Source organism: Ambystoma mexicanum (genome assembly GCF_040938575.1).
Source record: "Ambystoma mexicanum isolate Mex_15411 chromosome 12 unlocalized genomic scaffold, UKY_AmexF1_1 Mex_chr12_unloc.1, whole genome shotgun sequence".
NCBI classification, from domain to species: domain Eukaryota; kingdom Metazoa; phylum Chordata; class Amphibia; order Caudata; family Ambystomatidae; genus Ambystoma; species Ambystoma mexicanum.
This window is the reverse complement of record NW_027182322.1, coordinates 7,789,406-7,811,273: the sequence shown is the minus strand read 5'-3', so window position 1 is coordinate 7,811,273 and position 21,868 is coordinate 7,789,406. Positions and strand designations below refer to the sequence as shown.

The following is a 21,868-nucleotide window of genomic DNA, read 5'->3' as shown; positions in this document are numbered from 1 at the left end:
TTATCACAAATTAAATGTGCAGAAGGCTTGTGTGCATTATGTGTTCAGAATGGTTGCAGCGTGTAGCACTGTCACAGACACATTGGCCCTATATTAACATGTGTGGTCAATATTCCCAAAATGCTCTTTGGTTTATGCAAATCAACATGTTGGTTCTAGTTTTCCCCTTCCTCTTTCTCGTGGGTGATTTCAGGCCAAGCGGAAGATGCGAGCAGGATCTTGGGGGCTATCTGAGGAAGCTGTGGAATGCACAGATTATAATGGAGAAGTTTCATAATGTGACGTCTTATAGGTGATGTCCCTGGTTTTATCATTCAGGGTGCATAATATGAGCCTCACCATGAACTTCAATGATCTCCAGGCATCTTCACTGCCTGACACCAAAGAGCTGAAAGCAGGGCAGCACATGTCTCTGATAAATTGACACCTTTAAAGAGGTCTGTCTTTGGCATAAAGTGGCAAATCCTTTAGTTTGTTAATACTGATGCATCCTTAATTAATATTTTCATATCAGCAGCAGCCTGACCTCAAAGGTATGTGGAGAAATTCTAGATAAAGCAATGGAGGGAGTGTGTGAGTAGCTGCAGATTATTACAAGACAAGTGCATTTGCCTCTGCGTGGCAGAACAAAGAAAAACAGCCAGCATGGAACTGACACCCCAACTCACCACTTTAAAAAAGTGATTATATTTTCTTTGTTATGGGCCCCCCTTAACACCACTACATCTGGCAAGATGAGGTGGCACATTTCAATTCAGAACATTAACAGGACCTGACAAGTACTAAAAGTGAGCCAAACTCATGAAGATGTCTTGCAAGGATTGCTTGCCACTGTCAGGATGGCCGAGTGGTCTAAGGCGCTGCGTTCAGGTCGCAGTCTCCTCTGGAGGCGTGGGTTCGAATCCCACTTCTGACATATATTTTGTCACAATTCTACAATCATTTAGTTTCTAGCACATTTCCTTACACTTACCTCATGAGATAAGACCCGAAAGTACATTTTCACTAATCCCAGTTAAGCAAAAGAGACATTTCACTTTCTGTCATTTCAAACGCGTTATCCTTAAAGTACGATTTATCATCACGTTCATAGAATGTTAAATGTCTTAAGCCCTTTCACTTTTACAACATTCTAGTTCTACTGCCGGTGTGAAGTGATGTATTTTTTATATTAGTGTCACCAAAATGATGTCTCCCACTCTTTTTTAGGTGTATGTATCTTCCAGCTAGTAGGCGCAGTGCACATTATTGTCAAAAGGGTCATGAGGGTCACGGTGAGACGCATGCATTGAACTGCAGTTCATGCTATAGCCAGCAGGTGGATAAGGCAGTTTAAGAGTACATACCATGTGTGATATGCAAACAAGCACCTTTCTCGTCCGCATTCCGGATGCATGGTCCTGTGTCCTTCCTTTATCCCCATCGTACAGCGAGGCATGTTGATGTCTCTTCCCTGTCTCTCCTCCATAAAGATATGCATGTTTATATCTTCTCCTTGCCTCGCCAGGGATGGATGTTCATATCTGCTCCCGGTCTCTCCTCCATAAAGGTATGCATGTTTATATCTCCTCCCTGTGTGGTCTTTATGAAGACATGCATGTTCATGATAAGTCTTTGTCTAGCCCTCATTCAGGCATGCATGTTAATGTCTCCTCCCTCTCACGTCCTAATTCAGGGATGTAATGTAATGTCTCCTTCCTGTCACACTCTCATACAGGGATGCAATGTGTATGTCTCCTCCCTGTATTGTTGTCATACAGGCATGCATATTCCTGATGACTCCTTGTTTAGCCCTCATTCAGGCATTCATGTTCATGCGTCCTCCACGTTATGTCCTTATAAAGGGATGCATGTTCATGATGACTCCTTATCACTCCCTCAAAAAGGGATGCATGTTAATGTCTCCTCCTTGTCACACCTGCCTACAGAGATGCATGTTCATGCCACCTCGTTCTGTTGCTTTCATACAGGGATTTTATCTCCTCCCTGTCTCACCCTCAGGAAGGGATGCATGACCAATGCTCCTTCCTGTCTCGCCCGCATACATGGATGCACGTTCACGCCTCCTCCTTCTCTCGGCTTCATACGGGGATCATATCTCCTCCCTGTCTCACCCTCATGCAGGGATGCATGACCAATGCTCCTTCCCTTCTCGCCCGCATACATGGATGCACGTTCACGCCTCCTCCTTCGCTCAGCTTCATACGGGGATCATATCTCCTCCCTGTCTCACCCTCATGCAGGGATGCATGACCAATGCTCCTTCCCTTCTCGCCCGCATACATGGATGCACGTTCACGCCTCCTCCTTCTCTCTGCTTCATACGGGGATCATATCTCCTCCCTGTCTCACCCTCAGGAAGGGATGCATGACCAATGCTCCTTCCCTTCTCGCCTGCATACATGGATGCACGTTCACGCCTCCTCCTTCTCTCGGCTTCATACGGGATCATATCTCCTCCCTGTCTCACCCTCAGGAAGGGATGCATGACCCTGGCTCCTCCCTTTCTCCCCCGCATACATGGATGCACGTTCACGCCTCCTCCTTCTCTCGGCTTCATACGGGGATCATATCTCCTCCCTGTCTCACCCTCAGGAAGGGATGCTTGACCCTGGCTCCTCCCTTTCTCGCCTGCATACATGGATGCACGTTCACGCCTCCTCCTTCTCTCGGCTTCATACGGGGATCATATCTCCTCCCTGTCTCACCATCACCTCCAACATGTGTAACTTCTTGTTTTCTTTGACCTCTGGGGCATGGGTGGCAACTGCACAGCTCTAGATGTCGCCCACCTGCAAGGTGCTATGGAAAGCACTTTTCCACATTGGACATGCTATATTAACCCCCTCTCCCCAAATACAATAAAAATAAAGAAATATATGTGCTTCCATAATGTCTACCTTCTAATGTTTCATATGTGTAAGCACATTGTCCTCCTCCTGACCACATTCTACAATTATGTGCAATTGTTCCTTCCATAAACTGTCACTTCCTTGACCCTTTATTTATAATGACTGTTATACTCTCTCTCTTTCCGCCACAGTATAAAAAAAGCCTAGCACACCTCATGATTGGACTAAGAAATTCCTGTCATTTACTTGGAAATGATTTTCCCATTATCCCCAAAAACTCCTCACTGTGTCTAAGAACGCTTTTTTTCACAGGACAATACAGATCGGATTGATTTTAAAGGTCCTTTCACGCGACTACAGAACGCCTCTCATTCCACTAAAAGATACGCCAGTGCCTACAATAGCCTAGGACTAGACTATGAGTCCCAATGTAGAAAGACCACAAGTCCACAGATATGCCTGTTTATTTAAACATCTGTATTATCATCAGCGTGTGACTGTAAAGGCGGGACCTCGCGCTCTCTGTAACGCGCTCCATTGGCAACATCAGTTAAATGTCGTTGGTTCAATCCCTCGCGGATGTTGTTTTTATTCCCATTTGTAACTGGGAAATACTGTCGCTGCAATACATATGTCTTAATCAAGCTATTGGTTATTGACGTAAATGGCAGTGTTATAATGTTTCATGTACTGCAAATGTCACCACATAATGCGCTCTTAATTAGATTTGGTTGAAATACATTACAGTCACCCGATGAAAAAGTGTGCAAAGAGCATTAAAGAAACAAAAGGTTCATAACAGTAACAGGACATATCGAATTGTTTCAGTCCTCCACAGAGATTGCCAATGTATTAATGGAAATTCTAAAATATCTGCCCAACTGCTGTGACATTGCCTCACCGCAATGCCGTGACTCGGATTCGAACCGAGGTTGCTGCGGCCACAACGCAGAGTACTAACCACTATATGATCACTGCGAGCTACTTGGGCTGCTACAATGTGACGTTCCACCTCTATCATAAGCTGTACTCCATCTGTGATGTCATGACTCATGTCTGAATTACAGGTTGGTTGTGTTGTCATCCATGCGAATAAGTGGACACCTGATCCCAGTCACTTATTTAAGATCTCAATAATCAAGTCAGAATCCAAATGAAAGTCATCAAAGTGGAGCCAATCAGAAATAATATAGCTACTTAAGCCCGGCAATGGTGGGGCAGGCAGGGCCGACAATGGCCTGCCAGCCTGAGAGAGGGAAGGTGTGAGCACAGTGATGGTCTTCTGAGGGTTTAGAGCTGTTATTGACCCTTTCCCCTTCCATTGCAGAGTTTTTCTCCCTATAAGATTGGCAGAGGCTCCCTCTGGGGTGCTAATAGTACATTTATTTTTTTGCGCAGGAGAAGTGCTCTTTGCCAATTGCACGTGCCAAATCTCCCAATGGCCACCACCATGACAACACAAAAGGGAAAACGTCCCTTTGCCACGGCAGTAGGCAGGTGATGGAGATGACGAGGCCAGGAGGAGAGGGGGTAAGTGGGGTTGGATGGGACCTATGAAGAGGGGTGGAGGGCTGGCATTGGGAGGGTGGTTGCAGAAATAATATTGAGGCTGGGATGGAGAGGCGCTGGAGTTCCAGAAAGAATACAGGCAGTGATCACAGTTTCCAGCTGGTGTTCGCAGCCTTCTGATTTTACTAGCACCGGTATTTCAAGAGGTGGTTGTGCCAGGGCTGGTCATACCGGCAACGGCATTACTGCCAAATCGTAATTGGCCAGAACGCTAAAAAGTGCTGTTAACCAGAATCACTGGCACTTTTACCATATACCAGCAAACTCGTAATGAGTCCCAATGTTTCCTAAGGGCTCCATATAAAGATTAAAAAGAGTTGGAGATAAAATCGCCCCCTGCGGTCCTTCAAATGGTGCAATGTTGGGAGATCACTGTTCTTGTCTATTCGCTTTACGAGACTAACACTGACTGGTCTGTGAACCAGCCACTCAAATCTCCATTGCACCCTCTCAGTGAAACCAGGCAAGCATGTCTCTCCCACAAAAGCTGTCCCCAGGGATTCCCATCTCCACCTGGTCTTGCTCACAGTTCTCATCCGACGACATGTCTCTCGTCCACTCACTTTAGGAGACAGACACTGATTGGTGTGTCACCCACCTCCCTGAATATCAGCTGCACCCTCCTAGCAAAATCAGGCAAGTGTATCTCTCCCACAAGCTGTCCTCAGGGTTTACCAGCACTCCCTCCCAGGTGTGCCTTGTGCATGTGCCTCGTCCACTCACTTTAACCCCTTAAGTGCTAAGGATGAGGTATCTCATCCTCAGCACATTTGCAGTGCTGAGGACGAGATACTTTGTCCTTTTTAGCAGTTACCTTTGGGGTTTGTGGGTGAAGATCGCCCCCCCCCCGTTGCATCCCCTCTCTCCCCGATCTCCAGGCAGTGAAGGGGAGGACTTGCCCTTCCGTGCCTGGGGGCCGGGGGTGGCCGTGATGACGATGGCGCACGCTACGTGCACTGACGCATTCAGGAATTGATATTAACATGCTGAAGCCTAGAGACTTCAGCATGTAAATATAGCAGACACGTTTTTTTTGTGCTGCTCTGGCATTTCCTGCCTGATTGCATGGGGGAGGGCTCATTGGTAAGGGCAGACCCTCCCGTTTCCAACAAGCCCTCCCACAAGTAGATTACTGGTCGAGGATCGTTCGATCCTCGACCAGCAATCCCACTGGACCACGAGGCACCAATGAAAAAGTGACCCACAATTGCAAATGGCAATTCATTCCTTTTGTGACACTGTTTGAATGATACCCAAGGGGGAGTTTTGTGGTAATGTGTGATGCAAATTGTGCACGCTAAAGAATATTTATTCAGCAACACTGGTTAAAGACTACTAGCCACAGAGTGAATTAACTCATCAAATTGGCCCAAATTGGCCGAAAAAGTGGGCCACTTTGACCAAAGAAAATGGCCCACACCAGCATTTTGTGTTTGTGGGTCGGCCATGGGCCTATTGCGCTATAGGCCAGTCCGAGCCTGTTGGGATCTGTGTGCTGGAGGTCATTGGGTGTGTAATCCATAAGCATAATTTTTTCTTTAATATTCTCTCTGGCATCAATAATTTATCGTGTGCGTCTGCTGTTTCGTTACCTTTGGAAATGGGGTCATCCCCGTTTGTATGGGCCTGACACTTCACCAAGGCTATTTCTTTGGGGTCTTCAATTACTTCAATTAGTTCAGCGAGTAGTAGAACATGTTGCACTGGGGTGCCATCTGCTCTTCTGAACCCTCTTCGCTCCCACTTAATGAATCCAGAGTGTACTGTTGATGTGATGTATGCGCTGTCAGAATATATGGTTACTCTTTTGTCATTGCTTTCCTTCAGCGCTAAAATTAGGGCCACTAATTCTGCTGCTTGGGCTGAGTAGTATTGTGGTAACTGGACGCATTTTACTGGGACATAGGTCCAATCCTCTCTCAGTCTCACCACTACTGCTCCTGTTCTGCGTACCCCATCACTCTGGTCAATTGTTGAGGACCCATCAATGTACATTATCTCCCCCCCGCCCACCCTATAGGGCATTTTCCTCAACTTTTCTTGTGCTGGAGTACATTTCAATGGCCTGTGTGCAGTCATGAGCGTAGTTGCCTTCTTCTACTACCTCTGCTATAAACCTCGCTGGGTTCACGTTGCTGCACCTCACAATTTTTAACTCTGGTCTGGACAAGATTATTTCATACCCTGATGCCCTTTTGGTGTCAAGGTTGATTTTGGTTTGTTCAGGATTGCAAAAAGGGCATGTTCCACTTACAGTGTGGTTGGGCAGCCCATTGTTATTGAGGATGATTTTTCTACTGCAAAAGCTGTGGCGTCCAGACTCTGTTCGCACGGGAAGTGACCTAACATTACAGGGTCCAGGTGTCCACTGTAGAATGTTACTGGTTTGTGTCCCATGCTAGTTTTTTTGTGTCAGTACTGGCCTCATTACTGCTGAGCTACAATGTGAAAAGATGAAAAATTGTTCCTCATAATTTGGGGTGGCCAGTACTGGTGCTGTGGATATGGCATGTTTTAGTTCCTGAAATGCCTCTGTCATTTCCCTGGTCCATCCCAACTTCTTTTCCCCCCTATGCGCTTCTCTGAGGGCCTCAAGCAGTGGTCCTATGTATGAGCTGTAGTCAAAAACCCATGCCCTGCAGTTGTTGCATAGGCCCACAAACTGCTGCAGTTATCTCACTGTCTGTGGCCGTGGTGTGTTTGTTATGGCCTCGGCCCTTTGGGGTGCAATGTTCCTTCCATGTTGTGAAATGAGCTGGCCTATGTAGAGCACCTGTTCTTGGCAGTACTGCAACTTCTCCTTGTCTACCTTGTACCCTTTTTCTGCTAACATTTTGACAGAGTCTTTTCTACATTTCTCTTCTGTGGTGCTGCAGATGATGATGTCATCTACATAGTGCAGCACTGTGCTTTCAATGTCAATGTTACCCAAATCCATTTGTATCACCCTGTTAAAGATGGATGGTGACTCGCAGTACCCTTGGAGCAGCCTTGTGTGTTTCCATTTTGTGTTGTGGTATGTGAAACTTGTCAAATCTTGTGAGGCAGGGTGCAGAGGTACTGAGAAAAATGCGTTTTTTAGTTCAATCACAGTAAATCGGGATGCCTCCGCTGGTATTCCACATAGTATAGTGGCTGGTTAGCCGCTATAAGGTATTCTGCATCTACAATGTGGTTGAGGGGTCTTAAATGCTGGATGAAATGCCAAGACCCTCCCTTAGCCATGTGCACCGTGTACACAGCAGTATTGCATGGAGACTCTGATGGTACTAGTATACCTCTGTTTATTAGTGCTGTTATTGTTTCATATATCCCCTCATCTGGCTCTTTTGATAGTTGGTATTGCTTTACTCTTGGCAGCATTGCTCCTTTTTTCAATTTTATTTTCACCCCTCCAATGCTTTTGATGCAGCCTACGTCATATGGACTGGTGGTCCATACAGATACTGATACTGCCAGATCCTCCTCGTAAAATGGCACAGCCGTAGTGGCTGGTGTCTCTAGCAACAGTGCCATCTTTTGTGCTACTTCTTTGTATGTCACTGTCACCCAGATGTGAACGCTCATCTCAAACACCATCTCCCCCTCACCATTATCATCAGAGAAGAGCTTCTCATCGGATACCTGGGTTAATCGGCACCCCTCTGCTAGTGCTATTACTGCTCTCCATGCTCTTCCTTCCCTTTCCTGGGCATGTACTGCAATGTAGTCTGGTGTTGCTACAATGCTCTCAATGCTCACTGATATAGTTGCCCCTTCCTTCTCACTGGCTGGTGTTTCGGGTCTAAAAAGGTAAGCTGCTGGTCTCCTCCAAATTTTTCCTTCAATTCCTGGTAGCCATGCTATTGCCATGTCTGTCCCATATTGGAAGATGTCTCCATCTACTGGATCTGCCCTGGCCACTGTTTTGCCGCAATAGGCCTGCAGTATTTGTCGTGCTGTGAGCAGTGCCTGGTGTGGAGCATATTATTCCCTTTTCAGTAAAGGCGATGGTCATATTCAATCTGCCAATGATGTCTCTACCTAGTATGTTTACTGGTGATTCCTTTGAGTACAGCAGTGGGAGAGACATATTGTGATCTCCTACAGATAAGGAGATGTTATCAGTGAAGGGAACCAACTCTCGAGCCCCAGAGAATCCTTGAGTGTTCATAGCTTTGCCTGACAATTTAAACTTTCCATCCCTTATGCATGACCTAGTGGCCCATGTGTCAACTAGGAAGGAAAATGTTTTGTCACCTATCGCCACCTGTATGCATGGTTCCTCCGCAGGGTTAGGTGTTACTGATAGGATGGGACACATCAAACACATCTGTGGGCTGTCCTATTGTGGGTATAGTGACTGTCCATTCCCCGTGTAAGGGTTGGGTCCCAATAATGTCACCTTCCCCAGCTGTGTCTGTGTTACAGGTGTGTCAGTCGATGCTATTGCGTTGTCCTGTGTTTGTGGGAGCTGCTGTACTGTTTGGACCTGTTGTTGTTTTGCAATTGTCTGCTGCTGTGGTTGCTTGTATGTGTAGTTGTGGTTGCTGTTGTGTTTGCAGTGCCTGTTGTTGTGGTTGTTGTGGCATTTGTGGTTGTTGTGTGTACGCTTATAATTTTAGCTGGGACTGTGGCATAGGTGCTTGTTGTAGTGGTAGTGGTTGCTGTGTCGCTTGCTGTTGTTGGTAAACTTGTTGTTCCCCCATAGGCCCTTGCTGCCCTTGCTCTCCCCAAGCTGCCTGTGCTGGTCTCATTCTGCATGTGCGTGACATGTGTCCCACCATCCCACATATCCAGCATGTCGGTGGTTCCTGTGCTTGTCTTGGAAATGATAGGTTATTTATAACGCGCTTAATACCCAGAGGTTTCTAAGCGCGGACCCAGGGATCGAACTCGTGGTGCTCCGTATCGTCTTGCTTCCAAGGCGCGCACGTTGCCTACTGAGCTATCCCCCATGTTGTCTTGGTACCCCTGCTGTCCTTGTTGATTGTAACCCCGGAACCCTCCCTCTTGTTGTTGTGTGGGTGGGCCATAGCCCCTCCCTCTCATTTGGCCGCCCCTCCCTCGGTAGTTATTTGAGTACCCATTTCCCGTTTGCATATAACCTCCTCCCGCGTGCGCTGCGTATGGTGGGGGTGGAGGCCTCTGTTGTGTCATTATCTGTGCCTCCTGCAATGGTACTACCTGTTGTGATGTTGTGTCTTGCGACACTGTGGCCTGCGTGGGTGCGGGTGCTGTCATCAGTGCTCCTTCCATGGCATATTTAGATAATTTCTTTTGGACCAATTTCGCTTCCTCTGTCTTTCTATCTTCCTCTATTTGTTTCATCTTTTCCTGCCACATTCTGCAGTGGTGCACTATTGTCAGTTGTATTTCTGGCCATGCTTTTGCTTCCATCCCCACTAATTTCTTCAACTGCCTTTGTACTTGCTCAGGGAGCCCTTGTATTAGTATGTGGTAGAAAATTACTAGTGTTTTTGTCCCATGGTTCCCGTGTTTCCAAGCGCCACTTCTCCTGAATCTCCTGGATATAATCAACAGGATCTTCATTCTCACGCATCTTGCATGAGGTTATGTCTCCTATGTTTGATGTGTCTGGGTATTGGACCCTCAATGCCTGCCATTGCGCATGTCTGCAGTTGGCAAATGGTGCTCCATCATCTGATGTGTTGCTTATTGTTACCCCTGGGAAACCCGCCCTCTTTCAAATGTCATCAGCGGCATCCCCAGTATGGAAATTAGCAGCCCCTTCACATCTCCCATCGCTAATGTTTGCCCCGCAGTTTTGTTTTCCATCTCATATATCCACTTCCCAGCTCCTCCACTTAGAGATGGAAGTCTGCATTTTATATTTTCCTTGTCAGCATGCTTCCAGGGGACATATTGTGGTCTAGCTCCTCCCCTATCTAGTAGTAGCATTAAGGTGTATTCCCTCACCTCACCCGGTGTCCGCCTGTGTGGGGTTATGTTAGTATGTTCATCATCTTCCTCCATATTTGGTAACTCTTCAATGCTATATCTTCAATGCTATCAATGTTACAGTAGTTTATTCTATCACCTCCTCCATTCTTCCTTCCCCTCCTGTTACCCTCATACATATTGAGGGTTCATGTGTTGTTACATTACAACACAACTCATAAAATAACATTACTTTGCATACAGTTCTGTGACAGGGTCCGTCCACAGCTCCGAGGCGCAGGAGAGGCATGAACCAACCACCCCCACTGAGGTTTTGGGAAATGCTGCAAGTCAGTGCTTATGCAGGGCTCTGCAACCCCAGCCGGGAAGGAGGGTTAGGGTGACCACGAGGAGACTGCTGCCAACACCAGCTCCGGGGTCCTGCACGTTTCTGCTTTGTCATGTTTGAGTGGCAGGGAAGACCTTGCGAGGACACTCGTCTTAAAGAGGTTCGTTTTGCCAGGTGCTGTTTAACTGGTTTACCGAATCCAGAGGTGGAGTAATGTGGTCTAGCCTTACTTTTATTTATTTCATTGTTTTTTTTTTTATAAGCGCTCTAAGCGCGGGTCCGAGATTCGAGCCTCTGTTGCTCTGCGTGGTCTTGCATCCAAGACCAGCTTGTTGCCCTTGTGCTATCCTCCGGTCATAGCTTGGGGTGCTCAGAGTGAGGGGCCGCTGGTCTGCTTGAGGCAGTGATGGTTGGCAAGCACTGTTCATCCTCGAGGAAGAAATGCCATGCCAGCCTGCTTGCCCTGATGGCACACAGAACGGGGTCAATTGAGCCAACGCCCTTAACATGATGGCGTCTTGCCTGCTGCAGAAACCATGTCCAGTCCAGCCACCTGGACACCGCCCCTCAGGAAACTGGGGTGCAGAGCTTCACCTCCCGCATATGGCGGAACATGCAGGGTGCACAGTAGGTGGGCACTATCCGCATGTGAGCGGGCTATAGACAGCTGCATTGCTGAGAGGCCCAAATATTGAGAGCCCAAATAGTGAGAGCTTAAGGAAAGAGGCAGCCGCACCTGCATCAAACCTCGTCCCTTTAAGAGAGTTTTCTGGCCTTTGCACCTGAAATCCTTTTGAATCCCCCAGAAGGTAAAATGTTACCGTCCTTGACTTTTGCGGTGTTCTTCCACTATGTAATCATGATCGTCTGCACCTGTTGTGAATACTGTCTTGGCTTCCTTGGGCACTGGTGGCGGTATCAGTAAAATACCACGTTGCTGACTGTGCCTTACCCCATCACCAAAAAGGCAGTAAATGTGGTATTCCTATTCCATACAAATTTGGCAACATGATTTACTGCTGGTGTTAATTACCCCAGGAAAATACCAGCGGCACACTTCCTTTCCTGCAGCTCCATGAGTTCTGCGAGTGGTAAAAGGTAGTGCCGACACGACTCCTCGAGTTGGAAGATACCACCAGTACAGAATAAGACCGATAGCAATAGCATTAGGTGTTGAAGCAAGTAAGTGGTACGTTAACCTTCCATTTCTGCGCTGTGCGTTCGCTGGGAGTCCTGCTTAACCGTCAGCGGCACTTTCTCACGGTAATGAGTAATCTGAAACTTTCCTAATCTGGCGGTAGTGGGCTCTGGCGCCCTTCTGTAGCAGTGTTCCCCAGTGGTAGAGGTGTCCCTACTCCCTTTTGAAACAGCTGCTAGAGTAGCTCGGAGGGTTAACACGCAGGCTGCATACACGTGTGCGCAAACAGTCAACCACAGGCTTATCTCCTAGACTGGGACATTCGGTCTATTGTCCTGTCGGAATATTATTCTATGATGACGTGTGTTGTTGGCAGGTTGGGACGTGATGAATGAATGCACAAAACACACATTATTGCAAATTATATAGGATATGATCATTTATTTATATTGCGCTCCTACACAAGTGCGAAACACCTTTACTCCCATGATCCTCAACCCGGACTAAAAAAAAAGTGCGCATTGACACACTTGGCAAAGCATCAGGACCACAATCAGAACCTAACCTCTGCGTCCGCGAAAACGCACTGAGCTAGCTGGTGAGCTGCATTTGCCAAACCCATGGAAACTTGGTGGGCATTGTCAAGGCTGTGATCCTAAGCATGTTCAAAACAAAGGCGCTATTTGCCATTTCATGCCTTGCTGGGAAGACGGCACAATCATGCATGCGACTGCTGATTGAGAGGTTGGAGGTTCGGGTCTACCACACGAGACGCGACACGCGATAGTTAAATGAAAAATAAAAAACTCTCGAGACAGAGCCCTTTTCGGGAACCGTCCTGGCAAAGCCGGGGCGTACTGGTCACCGTACCCACAATGTCTGCGACTCGAGAGTCGTTGTCCCACGACATTTGAGTAAAGGCTGATTTGTTTAGAGGCCCCGAACCCCACTGACTTCCCACACTGTCGCCTACAACACAACAAGCACATGCAGGCAGCTCACCCTCAGCCGACTCTTATCACACAAGCCAGCTTAGCCAGGCCATCGAGGAGAGAAGACGAGGGTGAGTCAAAAGGGCGTCACCCAGCAGGGAGCCTAGTACTGCAATGGACTTACCAAACTGCACTGGCACCACAACCGGCCCAACGGAACCAAGCCTTCTGTGCCTACAATATGTTTTTTTAGGGCGCATGATGGTGTGAGACACTTTTGCAACGAAAAGCAAAACATTAATAAATGGGCTGACTTTGTGAGGCAGACTGGGGCATTCCAGTCAGGAGCAAGTGCCTAAACACTTTAATCACCAAGACTGGTGATCAAATCCCATATGGCATGGCACGCACTGACTACCCATCAGCACGAGAAGATGGTGGGTGCGTTTTTAAAATTCATAATAATGAATGCACATGCGTAGTGTAGAGTCTCTTCAGATTAATGCTAGGGTGACCAATGCAAAATAATAGAGTACTTACAAGTACTATGCATACATTTAAAATGGGCGTGCTATTAAAATGTAATATCACATTTATTTTCATTTTCTTGATTATTTACCTTGGTGTATTTCCTGAGCTTGGACCTATCTCTTATACGAATACTAAGAGTCCTTACCTGATTGATTGCAGCACAGTGGCAGGCTGGCTGTTGGCTGGCTGCTGTGGCCTGGGTGGGAACTAGTGTCTGGCCGCTGGCGGCCACTCCGACACATCGCCTCGCCTGCTGCCCTGGTGGTCCTCCTCAGTGTGGCTGTGTCGTGTGGGCACTGGGCACTGGGCTGGCGGCCTCCAGTCCAAGTTGTCTGGTGGTGAGGCCAATGGTGTGCTTGCTCTGCAGTGTGGGGGCTCAGGCTTGTGCCTGGTGGCTCTCTCTCTGTCTCTCTGTGCCCACTGCATGGGCTGCGCTGTGTGGTGTGACTGTGCCCAAATAAATCATACCCAGGGCCAGGGTGGGTCAGAGGCCCAAGGCAAAGAAATAGCATTTGTCACGTCACGTGAGTGATGCCGTGGTGGACCTGGCGGCACACAGTCTATTGGGCGGGCAGGGGCAGTCTGCAGCGAATTTTAATTGGCTTTCCATGGGCGGCTCCCCAGTCCCCCAGGCACAAGTTGAAGTTGCTTTCAACTTTGCAAAGAAGTGAAATACACATTTGTTACTTCCTGCAAAGTTGAAGCAACAACTGAGTGTGAAATGTGTCACTGCACTGTTCTTCTTGCCGGCCCCAGCTCAGCCCTGCAGGGTGCCCCCCCCAGGGTCAGGACTCGGAGGAGGGAGGCAGGTGTTACAATTGCTGTTTGCAATTGCTTCAGCCTCCCTCCACAGATCAAAGTAACGAGGCCGCCGCCTGCCCGAACGGAACGCGAGCCCAGCACACCACAAGGCACCGGCCCCCTGCAGTGGCGGCACGGCCGCCAATGGCCCGCCCACCGTGATGAATGATGCACACATGCATATGCATCTGCATGCATCATAAATTATGATGCATGCATGATGCAATCATCAAAGCAAGGTAACAACATCCAGTGTTACCTTGCTATGATGAATACTGCAGTCTGCAGACAGTGCCGCCGCCTCCTGGCTCCTGCCCTGCCCAGCCCAGCCCAGGCGGCCCAGTGCCAGCCCCCCCCCCCTCCCATGAGTCTGACTAAGGATCCCGCCCACGGCCCGGGCAGCCTGCTGTGACAGTCTGTGAGTGAGCCTGTGACTCAGCCTCAGGCGAGCTGCTCTGCGAGGGCCGCGGGCAGTGCCGGCACGGTGCACACACACACCCTATTGTCAGTGGGCAGGCCGGGCCTGCAGTGCCAATACAAAAATTACATTTTAATTTTTTTTTTAAACGGTACATTTTTTTAAAAAACGGCCCAGAGGTGGCTGCTGAAAAACCGGCCCCAGGGGACCCCAAAGTCATTCGGCCACGGGCCGAAAGACCGAAAGGGCCAGTCCAACCCTGGTGTTGGTGTTAGTGGGCGTGGTGTTTTCCTGTTCGCTTCTCTTATTTTTGTTCCTCCTGTATTTGGTTCTCCCCGTGTTTCGCATGCCCACGGTGACTCGCAGTTAGTGCGCGTTATGTTAAATTTATCTAAACTCTCCCTATTGCCATCTCTTCCACTGTCGCACAAACCTTCCTCGCTGCAAAATCCATCAGGAAATGTCAATCCCCACTTGTTTGTTTTCCCCCCACTGTCACTGTCCTTAAATCTATTAAGTCCATGTCTGTGTACTCACCTCCTTTAACCGCAGCCCCCTGTGTTGATGTTCTTGCCACTTCCTTGTCCTGGCGTGTATACTTTTTTGCTCCATGTTCCACTCTCCTGTCTCGCCTTCCTTCGTTCTTCTTTTTCACTACCTCGCCACCTATTTCCGCTCGTTTCCTGTGGAGTTCTTCCAGTACTTCTGTGCTCAACTTTGCTAATATCCTTTCCTCTTCTTCCTTTCTCCCCCATCTTCCCTCTTCCCTCTTTAGTATGCTTTCTATAACCTTCCCTTTTTCATACTTCCGGGCGCTTTCTGATATAATCTTCTTTTTCCACAGTCCCATTTCCCTATCATTTTCTTCCCTCTCCTCCTCCCTCCTTCTCATCTCCCTGTGCTCTGCACGTGCCACACTTTCTGCTATTGCCCTAATGCGCGCTTCTTCCTTCTTCCTTCTTCCTTCTTCCTTTCTTCTGTCTGTTCCTTCATTCTCGCCTTCTCTTCCTTATGTGCTTTCCTTTCCTCCTGTCTTTCCCATGTTTCCTGCTCGAACTGTCTAATCAGTGTGCTTCGTACGTCCCTCAATTCTGCCAACCTTTCCTCCAGCATCTCTTCCTATTCTTGTGAAAGTCGCCCTTCACTCCCTTTACTTACCTCATGCCCTGTTTGTGTGTGATCCATCTTTTCCTTGCTTACCTTCCTCACTGCGTCCTCCTCTTTCCCTGTTAGTGTCCCTCGGAGCTTCAGAAGTGCCTGCGCTGCTATCCATTTATCTGGCCCTATGTTTGCGAAACTTCCCAAGGCCCTCCTTTCGCCCCCCGTTCCTGCCTGTCTTGTGGTTGAATCTACCATGCCCGTCGCCCCCATCCCTGTTTGAGAACTATCTGTTGGTGCGTATGGTGGAGGGCTGTATGCAGGGTTTGAGTACCACTCAGCAGCCGTTAGTTGCTATCGGGCGGCTTCCCTTAGTTCTGTTATTGGATACAAAGCCCCTTCCTCCTTCTTCACTACCTTAGCCATTGGCATGTCCTCTGCCCCTTCTTTTTTAACCTTTGCCTTTGCTACCGCATATGATCCTTCTGCCTCCTCCTCACTTTCTTCAGTGCTGGGTGGGTTTTTGTTCGCCGTACCCCCACCCCCTCCTTTCACCTTCTCCTATTTTACCTCCTTCTCTTTCCTTATCCCCTTCTCCTCCTTTACCCCCTGTACTGCGAACATTCCCGGGGCTCCTGGTGTACTTCCATGGAACATCTTCCAGAGATCAAAAACCTCTAAATGGTTTGCTAACTTTTTCCCTTTGTATATGTTATGTAGATATGTCAGCAAGTGGTGTTGGGTAAACGTGTCTAAGCTGACGTTGGGCGGCCACGGTACCCTTATTTTGTTGTGTCCATTCAATACTGTATTGTATCATTTTCTCTTTGTGCGATGACAGTGTCGTGCATATCTGCTGGAGTGGTGTAGTTAAGACGCTTGCTCTGAACCACAACCCTGCTCCTGCCCCCGACCCATAGTACGTGGCCATGTTACAATTTTACTTTTCTCAACGTCAACCTTTTACCTGGCCCCGTAAACTGGGGACTTTCGACTGTCCGCTGAAAGGAAAAGCAATTTTAATTTTCCAATACTTTGCTTTTGCTGTTCTTTCTTCCCGATGTTACAACTATGGCCCCCTTCGGCCGTGGCGCATAAAGCCCCCTGCGGCTATATGCTCTGTGCGGTGTGCCTTTGCGCTGCCCCACCTTCCTGTGCTGTCTATACTTGGCACACCTTCAACTTAGTTCCACCTCCTCCCCGTCCCCACTGTCTGCTCCGCCCCCTCCCTCTTCTGGTGCAACCCCCTTGTCGAGCGCGGCCGGCGTTCTCCGTGCACGGCCATTTCTCCCCCTTTGCCCCTCCCTATTCGAGCACGGCCGGCGTTCTCTGTGCGCGGCCACCTCTCTCCCTTCACTCCTCCCCTTTTGTACCGCCTGCCCTCGACCACCCCTGGATGAACACAAGATTGTCGTTGAGTCCTATACAAGCCCTATGGGTGATGTCACCAACTTCTACAAGATATAACAAGTACGTACAATTTCACAACCAATGAACGCGCGCTATCTTTGACACTTTTATTCCCCATTAACCCCATAGCTGCCTTCCCACTAAGTCTGGAGTGGAGTATGCAACAATCAATTACTTATTACAATTGGACTGCGCACACTGCGTCCCCTCGCGTGTGATACGCCCCCTCCCTAGGAGAGCTTAACCAGCCAATTATCTTCCGCACTCGGGATACAATCTAGCTACCTCCTGCGGGAAAACATCATCTACCGAACGAGCTCCAACACTCAATTAGTAGGGATCCTCATCTAATCATTGATCTACAACATCAATTCATAGGAAAGCCACACCTCCCTTACACAGGTGTCCGCGATCAAGACCAATCAGCACAATCTGCCAGTCATATGTAGGTGCTTGAGCCCTACCCAACTTGGTCGTGACGCTGCTGGGGTTAGCCTTCGTGCCTGTCCTGCTGCACCTCACACACCTATCGCTGCTTATTAGTCAAAGTCTTTTTTTAACACCCTGTGACAACCACCCGCCGCCCCTTTTACAATTCCTCCCCCTCCCGCACAACATTACATTGCTGGTTGGGTGTGTCATACTCACATCAAGTCCTCGTGAGCCGGGGTGGCTCGACTGCGGGCGCCCCTCCAAAGCGGCTCGCCACCTCCCCTCGTCTGGACCACGTCTGGACACTCGCCAACCGCGGGCGGGATACTTCTCAAGTTGGCTCCCGACGGCCAATGTCCGGATTGCGCTGTTCGGTCTTCTCGCAGTTCCACGATGGTCCTGTAGTCCTCAAAAGGGGGCAACAGCAGAGGGGGCCGCGCTGCCGGGTTACCTCATTGCAAGAGGCCTTTTGGTTGTGCTGTTAGGTTAGGTAGACCTCAAACAGATCCCAGCATTGCCTCCAACTTGTCGGGGTGATTTCCTGGGGGCCGGCAGAGTCCAGCACCAAAATGCTATGGCAATTCCTCTCTGAACAAGAGTACCAACAGCAACCCCATACATGTGTTTCATCCTTGTTGGGCCTCATCAGTGAGGTGAAGCTGCGCCTCTCTTAGCACAGGGTGACCAACCCCAAGTTCCTTACAAATATGTCAAAAAAAGGTAGCAGGTGCTCCTCTCCAGAAAGAACATGGCATGATAACCTGTTCTACGATAAGAGTTTACAGCAAAAGCTTTTTGCTCACTGTACCTTTCACAGATGGGAAATATCCATTTGCATATCAGTCTTTGTCCCACTTGGTGAATGGCTAACTAAAATGGCATCAGTGATTAGCCCCTCGTATTCTGATTGGTTCCCTCGCGAGCCCCCAAGCCTGGGACCATCGTCGTTCCCAGCTCGCGATGTACCTGGTGCTGGCAACAATGTGCAACTATGTGTTCGTGATGGACAATGGACAGGTCTGGCTAGTGGCTGATGTGCATGTCTTTCCCATCGCTGTAGGTGTCCAACTTGTCGCTTCGTTGTTGAAGACTGTGTCCCAGACATGGGACTCCGTTGACTTTCTGTCTCTTAAGCATGGCATTTTGTCAGTTCGGCTTGGTCACGTGTGGAGAGACCGTGGCTGGAGCAGAATTATGAACATTTGATTTGTATTTCGGCTCTGAGGAGCGCTTGGCGGTGGCAGGTGTAACCTTGGCGCTGGGAGCGCGGCATTTGGGTTGCAATATCGCAGCCTTGGCTGTGGGCTCTCATTGGGGCTCGTTCTGCGTGGTCAGCGCTTTGCTTTTTCGTTCTGGGAGGATTTTCGTCTGAGAGGCTCCTGCCTGGGGACTCTTGCATTGCGGCCTACTTTGGGCCTAGCTTCTGGGTGGTGGTACACAATCCATAATATGGGGTCGTGAGGGGCGACAGAGTGTCACAAGCATCAGTAAATACATAGGGTGGCGTCTTCATAGGGATAGGTAGCGAGAAAGAATCTGCAAGCATGTATACACAAGCTCTTCAGGCGTCTTGTGTTTCTGCTGTGCTGTAGGAGGCCTATGTGAAAAATAACAACGATGCGTGTCTGTGGGTATTTCAGTCCGCTGCGTCATAGCACTAAGTATGTTCTTCGTGTGGGTTGGTGTGTGAGTGACCAGTGTGCATGGTGGCACCTGTGTTCTTGTCTGTTGGCTATGTCGTCATGGCATCTCTAACAATGATGGTGTTTGTGGTTGTTGTCTGATCGATTTGTTCCATGAGGCTGCGGTCAGCTTGACCAAGACGTGGTAGGGGGCAGGCTCCACGGGTGTGTGGGTGATGGACACAGGGGACCTGGGCATCTGGTGAGGAGGTGAATTGGTCAAACTCCTCTCGTGGGGGGTGCTTGGGTCTTGATGTCCTGGGCCATGGTCTGGATCAGACTGGGGGCAGGGTATTTTCCCATTTTCCCACTTCAGTGGACCCTGCAAGCGCCAGCCCTATTACGTTTAAAGCTCTTCACGCACACCCGGAATACGCGTACCCCGCTCACGCCAGCCCAATCGCGTGAAAAACTCCTTGCACAACCCGCTTGCGCCAGCCAAATCTCGTGTAAAATCCTTGCGCACCCCCGGAATACATGTATCCCGCTCGCAATGGCCCAATCGCGTGTAAAATGCCTTGCACACCCCCGGAATACGCATACCCCGCTCGCGCCAGCTCTCTCGCGTGTAATACTTCTCGAGCAGCCCCGGAATACACGTACCCTGCTCGCGCCAGCCCTATTGTGTGTAAAACTCCTCACGCACACCCGGAATATGCGTACCCTGCTCGCGCCAGCCCAATCGCGTACAAAACGCCTTGCGCACCCCTGGAATACGCGTTCCCCCGCTCATGTCAGCCCAATTGCGTGTAAAACGCCTTGCGCACCCCCGGAATACGCGCACCCACTCGCGCCAGCCCTATCGCGTGTAATAGTTCTCGCGCACCCCAGAATACGTGTACCCCACTCACGCCAGCCCTACTGCGTTTAAAACTCTTCACGCACACCCGGATTATGCATAGCCCAATCGCATGTAAAAGGCCTTGCACACCCCCAGAATACATATAACCCACTTGTGCCAACCCAATTGCGTGTAAAACTCCTAGCGCACCCCTCGGAATACACGTACCCCGCTCGCGCCAGCCCAATCACGTGAAAAGCGCACTCACGTACCGCCATATTTGTGCACCCATGTGGTGAGGAACCCACAGACAGCACATCACCCCTGGCCATGCGCCGCAGGCAGCCCATCACCCCTGCCCATGCCCCGCAGGCAGCCGATCACCGCTGGCCATGCCCCGCAGACAGCCCATCACCCCTGAACAAGCCCCGCAGGCAGCACACACCACAGGGGGGACTTTTTCCATGAGATTTTGCCTGGCGCAGGTGGGGTACGCGTATTCCGAGGGGTGCGCGAGGAGTTTTACACGCGATTGGGCTGGCGCAAGCGGGGTACACGTATTCCGAGGGGTGCGCAAGGCATTTTACATGCAATTGGGCTGGCCCGTGCGGGGTACGGGTATTCCGAGGCATGCACGAGCAGTTTTACACGCGATTGGGCTGGCGCGAGCAGGGTACGCATATTCCGAAGGGTGCGCAAGGAGTTTTACATGCGATTGGGCTGTTGCGTGAGGGGTGAGTGCCGTTTTTAGCGCGATTTTGTTGTTGGGGGCTGTATGCTGGTCCACTGGCCTTTGCGCCATGTAGGGATTTGTGCGGCTGTTTTTGGCGCAAGGGGCGGGGTTGGGGGCGTAACTGGCGCTGCTGCAGGGTTGCTGTGCCACGGCTGCTTATGGATGTTGAAATCCATGAACACGCGGTGCGTGAAAATGGGTTTTGGCGCAGGCGGCTGGTGCAAGAACGCTCTCGCGGTGCGCCAGCCGCGTGCGCCACTTCTGCGCTTGATTCCATGAATTACCCCTTTAGTTGGGTTGGAGCCTTGGCAGTCTCCCAAAACTGCTTGTGAGCGGGGGTTCCCTAAGTCTTCCAAACATTAACACTTGGAGGCTTGTGCTCGTGCATTTGTGCAAGGAAACAAGAAGTAGCCTTCTGCTCAAGGAGTACAGCCATTGCCTAACAGCCACGGCTGAGTCTGTCCAAATGTGTATATATGCTTCATGGTTTTCCGACATGACACTTTATAGGCTTTATCACAAATTAAATGTGCAGAAGGCTTGTGTGCATTATGTGTTCAGAAGGGTTGCAGGCGTGTAGCACTGTCACAGACACATTGGACCTATATTAACATGTGTGGTCAATATTCCCAAAATGCTCTTTGGTTTATGCAAATCAACATGTTGGTTCTAGTTGTCCCCTTCCTCTTTCTCGTGGGTGATTTCAGGCCAAGCGGAAGATGCGAGCAGGATCTTGGGGGCTATCTGAGGAAGCTGTGGAATGCACAGATTATAATGGAGAAGTTTCATAATGTGACGTCTTATAGGTGATTTCCCTGGTTTTATCATTCAGGGTGCATAATATGAGCCCCACCATGAACTTCAATGATCTCCAAGCATCTTCACTGCCTGACACCAAAGAGCTGAAAGCAGGGCAGCACATGTCTCTGATAAGTTGACACCTTTAAAGAGGTCTGTCTTTGGCATAAAGTGGCAAATCCTTCAGTTTGTGAATACTGATGCATCCTTAATTAATATTTTCATATCAGCAGCAGCCTGACCTCAAAGGTATGTGGAGAAATTCTAGATAAAGCAATGGAGGGAGTGTGTGAGTAGCTGCAGATTATTACAAGACAAGTGTATTTGCCTCTGCGTGGCAGAACAAAGAAAAGCAGCCAGCATGGAACTGACACCCCAACTCACCACTTTTAAAAAAAGTGATTATGTTTTCTTTGTTATGGGCCCCCCTTAACACCACTACATCTGGCAAGATGAGGTGGCAC

General features: G+C 49.3%; 1 non-coding gene across 1 annotated transcript; it reads left to right on the top strand.

The window, feature by feature from the left end:
* Positions 1 to 833: 833 nt before the first annotated feature.
* TRNAL-CAG (transfer RNA leucine (anticodon CAG)) lies at positions 834 to 916 on the top strand. The gene has a single exon. It is a non-coding gene; the product is annotated as a tRNA-Leu (tRNA).
* The last annotated feature ends 20,952 nt before the right edge of the window (positions 917 to 21,868 follow it).